General features: G+C 40.5%; 1 protein-coding gene and 1 pseudogene across 2 annotated transcripts in view; both read right to left on the bottom strand.

The window, feature by feature from the left end:
• Positions 1-12338, bottom strand: part of gosr1 (golgi SNAP receptor complex member 1) — a 116706-nt gene that overhangs the window by 40250 nt on the left and 64118 nt on the right. The gene's annotated exons all lie outside the window — the stretch shown is intronic.
• LOC145357386 (large ribosomal subunit protein eL30 pseudogene) lies at positions 6851-7235 on the bottom strand (annotated as a pseudogene).

Below are 12338 nucleotides of genomic sequence, written 5' to 3'. Positions count from 1 at the left end.
AGGTTAGAGGGATTAGTGGGTAAATATGTAGGGATATGGGAATGAGGCCGGGGTGGGATTGTGGTTGGTGCAGACTTGATGGGCTGAATGGCCTTTTACTGCACTGTAGGATTCTATTCTATGGTCTAAGGTATTTCCAATTCCCCCAACACCCAATGTGTGAATATCTTTTTATAATCTCGTAATGGATCAGAATACTTCCCCAGTTGGGTACAGTTGCTTTTGATTACCAACTTAAAGCTTGTACTCTGTTGCAACACAATTCCAACATTGTAATATATCTCCTGACTATTTCACATAACCTATATTGAGCATAATGTGAAGGAGTCAGCACCATAGAGAGATGCACTTGAAATTCTTCTCAGGTCCCTCTTAGACTGAGGATTGAATACAAAAAAATGCTTTTCTACAGACACTTAGCAATGTCAGAAATCATTCCAATGCAAACCTTTCTAAGTCAGAGGCTCCAGGGAGGTTCAACACAAGTTAATGGAGTTGAATAGATAGGAATTCAAAGGAGAACAATTTCCAAGTTAGTATCATAAAAGCTTCATGCCGTTACTGACTGGGTTACAAATATATCAATTTCTACACGTTTTCAATTCTATGAGTCTTCTGTTAGTCCCTTGCAAATTGACACTAAATGCTTGTCACATAGCCTGGCACTGTGGCAACCTTTGATCTCTGAACTTAAAATAGATCTGGTCTTGTATAGTGATGGCTAGTTTACTTGTATTAAATATACAAAAATACACAGGCAGTCAGATTTCTTTCCCTAAAATATGGATATATTAACATTTTGATCACTTGAATCTCAAATATATAGAAGTGTCCCTTATTTTATGAATAAACAGGTTTTGCTCATAGTAGGTCCCATTCGATAAGTGGATGACCCTATCCAAACACACTTTAGCTTCAATTTATGAATCACATTAAGCACTGGGAAACCTACACAATTCCCAAAGATGATTTTATCGTGGCAATCCTCAATTGAAATTAGGAAAGTTATTAGTATGTGGGTTAGTTAATCATCACAATCCTGGCATCTCTGTCTTGTATGCTTTATTATAGAAATGTGTTAACTTAAGCAAATTTCAACAACTGTCTCCAATAAGATAGAAGAGATTTGTGTCAGCGGTTAACAAAAGGGATATCCTCAATAGTGCCAAGGCTTTCATAGCTAACATGGTGTCAACATAATGTATCTCTTGAATAAATCATACTTCAGTTCAACTGCTTGATGCCCTTCCAGGAATGTACTGCCAACAAGCTAATTAAAATTTCAATTCCCAAATCCTCACACAGATGCCAACAAATTGCTTTGAAACTTCTCCTTTTATGGTCTTATAAATGCTCCCCGTTACATGGTAGGTTGCATATAAAAACGTTTAACGTGAATTTCTGTGCCACTGCCATTTTGAAAAGTAGTTTAAAAAAATTGTCTGGAAATCATTACAAGACTTCAAATCTTACTGACATTAAGTGCGTTAATCCCTTCTCAAACAAATGGAACATGCCAACAACTGCAAGCTCAGTGATTTTTCAGAATATGCTGACATAAGCAAATCCCCACTGTTAATTAATAATCCCATTTAGAACAACTAAAACTTCTACATGCAAGTAAGTTCTGTATTAGTACACTGTTATTGCTGTTTATCTTTTGGAAGGTGAATGCACCAGCAATTAACTATAGCAGATATCAGAAATTGCTTGGCCAAATGGAAGAGAGTCATTTGATGTTTTAATATTTATAAAGGAAGCCATGGTAACCAGTAGTTCGTACGATTCTGGACCACAGCAACCTCCCTTGCCCACCCCCGTTCGTTGTACAATCCAGTTAGAGACCATTGAAAAATATATTTGTTTAAAGTAGACAATGTTTAAGGTTCAGGACAGTTACTAAGAGAATAAAGCAACAAGATTCCATTGGATTTTGAACAGACAAAAATAAACTTTAATATACAAGAAATACAAAACAATTTACAATATCTGTCTTATACTCTTAAACAATAAATGGCAGTTGCGACCAGACAGATTCCACACATTTCTCAACAAGTCACTGAGACATCTGTTACACTGGGTTGGGTAACCTGTCGGTGAAGCCCTGTCTCTCTCAGGAGGGATTTCAGTCTTCACCTTCGAAGATCCTGTCTTGCAATTTTTCCCAAATGTTGCACGAACTCAAATGATCTCAATGATGGCACATCTCCCGCAGTTTCAATCTTGTATCTCGAGACACAGACCCCTACGGTTCCTGAGCCTGTCGTCCAGCACCAACTCATAAGTACAACTCTGGCTCTTCACCACGCTCAGCAGAATACCATTGCTCCAATTATATTCACCCTAATGGCCTGCTTCACATAGTCACCAACTTTCTGCTGCCGCTTCGATGACCGGGGCTTCTCGAGTTCCTTCAATGGCCGGCACTTCTCCCCAGCCCTCTTCGACGACTGTGACCCCTCCAGAGCCCTTTTTGACTGCAGGGGCTTCTCCCGAGCCCTCTTCAACTGCTAAGACTTCAACTCAGACTTCAACCCTTAAAGTCTGCCAACTACAGCATCTTTTCCACTTGCAGACTCTTTCTCTGTTCCTCTTAACCAAGACCTCTTCCTGTCCCCTCTCCCTCACCCTTGATTTCCTTTGAACATGTAACCGGGAGCAGGGCACATGATCCTGATTTTCACTATGCTTTTTTTTCTGCAGGCACACTGGGCCCCTGCCCTCAGCCCATTTCAAGCATGCACACTTGAAACCCAAAATCGCCAATACTTCCTCACTCCCTATATCAAACATGTTCACTCTATACCCTCCTTGTCAAGTGAAATCAGATGCAAAGTACTTGTTTAACATCCTACCAATGTACTCCAGCTTCCCTTGGTCCCGAATGGGCTCTACTCTTTCCCTGATTATCCTCTTCCTTTCAATATAAAGAATATCTTGAAATTTTCCCTAATCTTAGTCCCCCCCCAAGCTCTCCTAATTGCTTTCTCAAGTTCTCTCCATGTTCTATACTCCACCAAAGCCTCTGAAGATCTGCTTCCTTAGTACATGCTAAAAGCCTCTCTTTTCTTTCTCATCCAGTCCTGGATATACCCAGACATCTCAGGTTCTCTGGGCTTGTTGTGCCTACATTTCACCCTAAAGGGAACAATTGGGCCTGTACTCTCCCCATTTCCTTTTTTTAACACCTGCCACTGCTTTTTTCCACAAGTGGCTGTTCCCAGTTTATGTATGTTTAAAAAAAACCAAAAAAAATGACATAAATGAAAAGTTATAAAGGTTTTTAAAAACGCGCATAGGTGTTATCATTTTTGGACAAGATTGAATCAAACGGTGGGAAGCATACTAGGGTTGTGTGCCAAATTGTAATTATTTATAACACTCTACTGCTATTGTAATTGCTGGAATTCCTATTCATAGATGAACTTGACATGTTAGTCTTATGAAGAAATACATTTTGAAAACTATAAACCAAGACTGGAGAGTCAAGGGCATAAGCTGAATTTATGAGTCAAGAGCTCAAAATAATTAGTTTTAATATAATTACCTCAACTGTTCAGGCTGTACGGTACTGCAAGCAAAATCATATTGCAAGGGATTTGTAGGATTACTGTGGAAGTAAATTAAAACAACTGCTGCAGAAATAAGTGTTTTTTTTTATTTAAACCAATGTACAACAGGATTCATCAATGCAAGTTTATGTAAAACTCCTAGACTTCAGATGACCTTTTAAAACTACAAGTTTTCTATTTTCACTAAAGCAATTCAACTGTATATACAATGGAATTTACTCTAATCTACCAGAACATTTGATTTTGTACTGTTTTTCCAGATCTCCCAAGCTTCTGCTGTACATGCGTGTGCCCTGTTGTACTCACTCAGATCAATTCTTAATATCATCTGTCGTACACTAGTCAATGGAATTGCAATCAAAAGTATGAGCCATCTCTTCTGGGTTGCTTAACTTAAATTTATTTGCTAGGTCTCTTTTTTAGCACTTTATGCTCACTGTGCATTCGTATTACTCATTTAAATTACTGGATCGTTCAATTTTTTCCACTGCAAACATGCCAAATTATCAGGAGCTGACTGAAATTGAAGTATAACCCTGTGGAATACAAAGGCCTGGATTTTACTGGCTTGCCCGTCCCAATTTCAGGGTAGGCGAGGCTCGCAAAACAGCATTTTCTGTTGGCCTTGGGCGCGATCTTACGAGCCTAGCTCGGGCGTGCCGGTAAAATTCTGGCCGAAGTCTGCACATTTTCAGATTATCATGCTCTGACAGAGTATCAAAGAGGGAAAAGTGTCATTCCTTGGTACGAACAGCAAATAGAGCGAAAAATATATTTTTATAACACGCACTTAATAAAAAGTGGTCTAAGACTGGCAGCTAATTGCCAGTATCTCCCACACGGGCAGAAATAATTTTCAGTAGTTAGTTTAAACCATCACACAACTTCAAAAGTAATTCATTGCCTACTAAATGCCTTGAGATGTTCAGAAATTGCAAAAGGCACAATTTAAATGCTGGTGCTTTCTGGGTAAATGCAAGCTTTATTTATCCAGGTAGTTCAACGAGAGAATCCTAGAATGGTTAAAGCACAGGAGGGGACCATTTGGTTCATTGTGTCAGTGCTGGACAAATAGCCATTATTATTTGTGAATGTAAAAGTTGTACAATAGATAGTGGCAAATTCAAAAACAAACAAAAATTGGGGAGATAAATAATAACTGCAAAACGTCAAGGATTTTAGAGACATATTATTTGTAGTTTAGACATCTAGTAGCCACATTGCAGAAAGCTCTCTCGATAGACCAACAGGAAATGAGTAGTCATTAAATGTAGCTACATTTAGCTCCATAAAGGACCATTCCCAAGTCCTACTGAATAGTCATTTGGCACAAATCAACCATGTTACAATTAAAACAGGTGAGGCGGTGCCAAAGATGGCATGGTAGCTTAAGACAAAGCACTTCTCATGGACTGGGTAATAAGAGTTTCACAAAAAGGACTCAGGTTATCCCTATGCTGTTCACTTTCATGGGACGCAAGGATGCTTCATTTTCTTCTTGCACCCTGTAATTGCCGTTTAAAGAATGCCAAAGCAGCAGGCCAAATCTGGACTACCCAGATGCCTGTTATAGTCATATTTGAGTAGTTTAAGTTGGTTACCCATTCCTCCATTGTCCAACAGTGTGCGATTTCTCTCACCTGGCTCAACTCCTACTTATCTACCTATAGCGAGAGAATCTCCTGGGATGACTTCACCTCTTGTTCCCAAACAATTACCTATAGAGTGGCCCAAGAAATGTAAATTCCATAATGGCTCATGATGTAAGGTCATTGAAAGGTGCTATTTTGATACTTGGATGATTTAAATTAAAAACAAACAAAACTGCATTAATTTGGAATATCTGCTTTTGAGGATGGGGAGGGAAATGCTCATCACAGCGAGTTAATGCTCGTCTAGAGCAAGGCGACAGCTCCTTCCCATGGGATCTAGAAACATATTTGATAACGTCCATTAGCTAATCGAACACAGGGCTGCCTCATCACCTGTGCACCAAAACAGATATGAAAACTCCCATTGGAAGCCTTAAAGCTTCTCAGAACAGATGGCAGAAACCATACAATTGCCAGTAAAATAACCTGAGTTAGCCTCTAAGACCATGAATACTAGCATTTATGCTACCTAGGGACAGTGTTAACAGCTGCTCAAAACATTTGAGCAGGTTGGGAAAATTGCTGCAAACTAAGACAGATAAATAATTTGAAGATTAAAATGTAAATTTCTTTGTTAACCCTATCAGACATATCATTACTACACCATAAATAACTCATTACCTAAAAGAAATATCCCTGAACTGGTCATACTTCAGCCATTAGTTCAATAAAAGGGTTGTGATTGTCTTTGTGATGGGTGGGGAGGGTTATACTAAATAGGATAGCTTTCACAAACAACGTCTTAAATATGAAGTACAGATTTCTTTTTCCAATAACAACCTTACAGTTTGCAGCCACTGTTTTAACACCTTATTTTCCTTTTCCTCTCCTGAATGCATTGATTCCTTTCTCAAAGGGTTTAATTCCATGGAGTCTTCCAGTGCCTCACCCAAGTGACCACTATTCCTTTCAAAGCTGAGACACTGTGGCAGACACCTTCACCGGGGACCATTGCTCATTGGACCATTGCTCATTTGGTTGGGATCACGATCAAATCCTCAAACAACGTTCAAAAACATGCACTCTCAGAATGGACCAATGGTTAACAACTCAAAACAGAGATTCCAGGAAACTGCACCTTCCCTAAGCTGAAGTCTCAGAGTGCTCAAGTTGAATCTAACACTCTAACTGACACTTGTGTTGATATGAGCTAACTTAGCAGAGAATGGAGACTGAACTTTGGACTCTTTTGGTTGCTACGGTTTAGTATTTTACTAGCTGAATTCATTAAGGCATCAGGGGAGCTAATAACTACCATTGTGCAACACAGCACGCTGTAAAAAAAAGAATTTGACATCTGTTTTTCCGCAAAATAATTCAGGGTGAGCTATAACACAAGGGATTAAAGCAATAGCAAACAATACTTGTATTTATCCCCAGGGTCTGCTTTCCAGTCACTGACCTTTTACAAACTGTGATCATCAACCAAGCATAGTTCTTTGGAGAAGACAGTGGTGATATTTCTAAGAACGTTTACTTAAAAACAAATCCTGTAATTATGTTTCTGTATTGCAAAATTTGTTTCCATTCTCCCCCACCCTTGGCCTCAGTTTAACTTGTACTGCATCATTTTGTTTAACTGAGTATAATGTACAATATCGAAGACTTTTTTTTATTTTTATAGAATAATTTTATTTGGAAAATATTTCAGAGTCCTTGCTGAGTTTACTTCTCACTGATTTGCTCTGGCATGCTCCTGATGATGTCAGAATCGCCAGGATCAATGATAGCCAGTGTGCACACTGTAGTATTTACCACAAGCTGCACCTAGTTCAACGTTATTGCCACGGTAGTGACACACACCAGTTTTCGCTAACATAGCATGGTACTCAATCTCAGATTTCCTCAAGGCTGGACAGCTGTTGGCAAGAATAACCAACTTGCCTTGTCCTTGACAAATCATTTTCAAAGTCTGTTTGTAGCCCAGCACATATTTGTCACTTTTCGTAACCAGCTGGAGCCTGGAGTTGATGGATTCCAATGACTTTTTCATCTTCTTGGCCGCGACCATCTTGCCTGCCCGTGCTCTGAGGGTGAAGGAGGTGAGAAGTGGGTGCAGTGAACACAGCAGCGTGGGTTTGAACTCTGCTGCGGGAGGAGCGGCAGTATCGGCGAGGTGAACCCAAGATGGCCAGACAGAGAATGCCAGGGAAAATTGCATTTTTTAAAAATAGTCTTTTCAACACATGGTGAACCCCCAAACTTCTACCAACATCACATTGCAGCAACTGGAAACAGCCTTAAAAAGGTGCAAGCTGAATGACTTAACTATCAAGTCCCTAGCTGCACTGGAAATTATAACCATTAATACCTTATTTCTATCACCCTGCATTGCACTTAGCAGGGTACTCTGCATAAAAACACAATTAGGGCAGGGAATTCCAGGAAAGTAAGAATTTGAGAATGCATAATGGATAAACTACACTCACTTCAATGATCAATCTGTATCATGAAAATTAAATGAAAAATAGAGGTGCTCTGAGGTGACTGAATGAAAAGGCCTGCGGGAAACTTTTCTCAAGTTGACTACAATGCATTATCGTTGGTTCTCCAGCCATATCCACTTGTCTGCGCAGTTTCAAGGCACATTTTCCATTCATGTCAGTTAACTTCATCTTGTGTTTAACTTAGGTTGTTCCAAATGAGCCACTTTAACTGGGGAACATAGGCAAGCAGGGAAATGATCTGTGTCTAGGCCCCTATTAATGGCTTTTAATCCAGTTGCTAAAGAGGTTTGCGATAACAATTTCCAGGTTGTCATCAATTTATATCGCAACTGTTAGTAATAGTTTTGATAACAGGCATTAAAATTGCAGTTGTAAGTTTACAAACAAAAGTGGAAGCATGCCTGCGAAGGAACTGTAATCCATGCTGTCAACATGCAAAATTGGGGTTTGGAAATTAACATCAGGAAAGTGAGTTTAATCTAGGCTAGACTTCAGTGCAGTCGTGAGGCAGCACTGTTTCAAAGAGCACCTGGTGCCAGAGCCCTGGCCAACATTTATTCCTCAATCAGCATCACCAACAACAGATTATCTGGTCATTATCACATTGCTGTTTATGGGAATTTGCTTACTGCAAATTGGCTGCTGTGATTCATACATGGCAACGGGGACTTCAAAAAGGGTCCACGACATCCGATGAGTGTGAAAATAAATGCAAATCTCTCTTTTGTTTAGTCAGAGGTATGACTTTGAATGAAACATGAAAATGAGATTCTGTCTGCACAATTCAAAGACATCCCCACCTCCTTGGCCAACATGGGTAGCACAAAGGCACAGTGGTTAGCACTGTTGTCTCAAAGCGGCAGGGACACGGGTTCAATTCCAGCCGTGGTGACTGTCTGTTTAGAGTTTGCACCTTCTCCCACTATCTGTGTGGATTTCTTCCAGATGCTCTGGTTTCCTCCCATGCTCCAAAGATGTGCAGGTTAGGTGGATTGGTCATGCTAAATTGCCCCTGAGTGTCCCAAGACGTGTAGTTTAGGGAGATCCTCTTAGTGGGGTAAATACATGGCAGATAGGGTCTAGGTGGAATGCTCTGTTGGAAACTCAGGGCAGACTAAATGAGCCAAATGGCTTCCTTCTGCAATTCCCAAAGGAATTTCTCGTGCTGTTATGTACAACATATTCTTCAATCAAAATGATGAAAACCAGCAAAATGCCCTTTCATTCCATTATTGTTAATGGAATCTTGCAGCATACATGCTGGTTGCCATATCTGGCTGCATAACAGCTATTATACTCCAAAAATGTGTTGTTTGTAAAATGCTGAGGGAGTCCTGAGGTCACGAAAAGATGCATAATTACATAAATGCAATTTTTAAAAACTGACTTCCTCCAGCAGGCTCTGTGTTAAAATTCTTTACAGCAAGATCGGGTTACGTTTCTGCTGATAATTCAAAGATATAGTCAATCAGTGTCACTGAAATTAGATTAAAAGATTAATTGATTTTAAACAGGATACTTTTGTCAGTTCTGCTCTAGTACAGAATAAGCAAATAATTTTAGATATTTTCGTTCGGTCTGCATCAAAACATTGATCAGGGATGGCACCGTCCTGTTTTATGCAACTTGAATGTAACACTGTCGCTGTAGTTTTCAGTCAGAAATTTACAAAACAAAACAGTCCTGAGAGATTGCAAATTAAAATAAAATGCAACACCAGAAAATTGTTAAAAGTCTAATCATAAATCTAAAACATTACATTTATCCAAAACATTAGTTCATCTATTCAGACATTGACTAACAGGAAGATGAGTAATTTCAGCTTGCAATTTAAAATGGACTGCATTGTACAGTAAGGTCAGTTGGCTGGCTAAACTCTAAATGGAGACAGTTATCCAGTACAATCTCAACAGAAATAATATTCTATTACACCCTGTAGCAATGAACTAGCTTGATAACAGACAGAAACATTAAAAACTGCTCAAACTAGGCAGCACAATGGCTCAGTGGTTAGCAGTGTTGCCTTGCAGCACCAGGGACCTGGGTTCAATTCCACCCTCAGGTCACTGTGTAGAGTTTGCACATTCTCCCCATGTCAGTATGGGTTTCCTCTGGGTGCTCTGGTTTCCTCTCACACTCCAAGATGTGCATTGGCCATGCTAAATTGCCCCTGAGCAGCAGGGGTCTAGCTAGGGTAAATGATGGGATTTTGGGGATAGGCCTGGGTGAAACTGTGGTTGGTGCAGACTTGACAGGCAGAATGGCCTCCCGTAGGATTCTATTTAAAGAAGTGCAGCTGCCACACTATTTCTCCTATTCAAATGCCCATGCATGGATAGACAAGGCTGTTTCTTCAGTATTGAATTGAGAAATTTTGCATTAATGAAGATGCTATCTTTTGGGTGCAGTGTTAAACCAAAGCCTATTTGCGCTCTCTCCCTCTCTCTCAAATGGATAGAAAAGCTCTAATGTTACTCAAAGGGGTACTGTTTGTCCTGGCCAACAATCACAGCTCAAACAATATTACTACAAAAAAAATGCATAAATGCAAATGTGCTTGCTCTTTATTTTGGGCCACCAACACAACTAAAAAATTATTTTTCTTTCCTATTTATATTGGCCACCTACAAAGGAGTTGCTTTTATATTGGATTGATGTTGCCCTAATGCCATCAAATGATAAGCCGCCGCCCCAAAATAAACATACTGCAGGCTCACAGGGAAAAGATTTAGTCAATCTATTAATTTGGCTTTAAGAATGTCACCTGTATGAGAAAGACATGCCCAGAGGTTATGGTATTTGCATTCCGCTCAACCTGTTAAGAATACACATGAAAGTTTCATTGATAACCCAGAACCTCATTTTTATAAATTCCATATTTACCGTGAATGCCCTAAAGTCCTTCACGGTCAGCATCTTTCTATCTATGATTGATGATAGACATACAACAATCAATCCCTTTCAGCTGGAGTGCTTCATGCAGTACGCTTTTGCTGATAGTTTGAGAGGCAGGTTCTGCCATAAGTACCACATGTGAAGCTACAGGATACCTTTGTGGATTGTTTTTTTTTTAGCATTGGTGTCTGTTGCCAAGTTGGCGTAGCCACTGGTTATCATGGTAGTCCATGTCAGCCCATAAGAGTGGCAACCATTTTGGTTTGGCATCAGCTAGTGACTCCCAAGTGCGATAAACGACATCTAGAGTCTGAGATGCAAGTTCAAGATGCATATTCAACAGACCCACTTTAACAGCAACACACAATACTTAGTGCTACTATCCATTACCAATAAATAGAACAGTTAAAGGAGTTAGGCTTTAAAAAAATACATTTTCTTCTTCTTGAGGGCTGATTGATAGGGTATTCATTGTGCGTCGAGAGTCCTTTAATACATTAGGCAAATGTCCAATATTGAAGTGTGCATCTAGGTGGAATACAGGGCAACTCTTTTAGGGCTGACATGAAGAATTTCTTCACTCAGACGATGGTGAATCTTTGGAATGCTCTACCTTAGAGGGCTATGGGGGCTCAGTCACTGAGCATGTTTAAGACTGAGACTGGTAAGATTCCACACGTTAAAAACATCAAGGGATATGGGGATGGTGCAGAAAAATAGTGTTGAAGTAGATCAGCTGTGATATCATTGAATGATGAAGGGCTGAATGGCTTGCTTTTGTTCCTGTTTGTGACTTCCTTGTGGTAGTGTAGCGGGTGAAAGAGAAAAAGAATGCATCTGACGGTGCAGAGGGACCTCGGGGTCCTTGTGCATGAGTCGCAAAAACCCAGCTTGCAGGTGCAGCAGGTGGTCAGGAAGGCGAATGGGATGCTGGCCTTCATAGCGAGGGGGATTGAATATAAAAGTAGGGAGGTCTTGCTGCAGCTGTATAGGGCATTGGTGAGGCCGCAGCTGGAGTACTGTGTGCAGTTTTGGGCGCCGCACCTGCGCAAGGATATTTTGGCCCTGGAGGGAGTGCAGAGGAGGTTTACTAGGCTGATACCGGAGTTGAGGGGATTGAGCTATGAGGAGAGGCTGAATAAACTAGGCTTGTACTCGTTAGAGTTTAGAAGAATGAGGGGAGATCTCATTGAGACGTATAAGATGATGAATGGGATGGATAGGATAGAGGTGGAGAGACTCTTCCCGCTCAAAAAAGACAGTAGGACTAGGGGGCACAGCCTCAAGATAAAGGGGAGGCGGTTTAGAACGGAGTTGAGGAGGAACTTCTTCACTCAAAGGGTGGTGAATCTCTGGAATTCTCTGCCCGTTGAAGTGGTGGAGGCTGCCTCGCTAAATATTTTTAAGAAGCGGGTTGATGGGTTCTTGATAAGAGAGGGGATTAAGGGTTATGGGGAGAGGGCGGGAAAGTGGAACTGAGCCACAACAGATCAGCCATGATCTTATTGAATGGCGGGGCAGGCTCGAAGGGCTAGATGGCCTACTCCTGCTCCTATTTCTTATGTTCTTATGTTCTTTATTACACATGTTCAGGAGTCAATAGGACCAAAGCACTTGGGCTGACTTTCCTCTTGCTGACTCAGTATAAACATAACGCAGAGTAAGAGCAGGCAGAGGGAAGCCACAGACTTCAGTGGGACGGTAGGTCTGGAGTGTGTTTGCTTCAATGCAAGAAGCATAACAGGCAAGACAGGTGAACTGAGAGCCTGGAT

The sequence above is a fragment of the Carcharhinus amblyrhynchos genome, chromosome 23, assembly GCF_965287045.1.
Source record: "Carcharhinus amblyrhynchos chromosome 23, sCarAmb.v2.hapA, whole genome shotgun sequence".
In the NCBI taxonomy this organism is placed as follows: Eukaryota; Metazoa; Chordata; class Chondrichthyes; order Carcharhiniformes; family Carcharhinidae; genus Carcharhinus; species Carcharhinus amblyrhynchos.
This window is presented reverse-complemented; position numbering and strand designations above follow the sequence as displayed.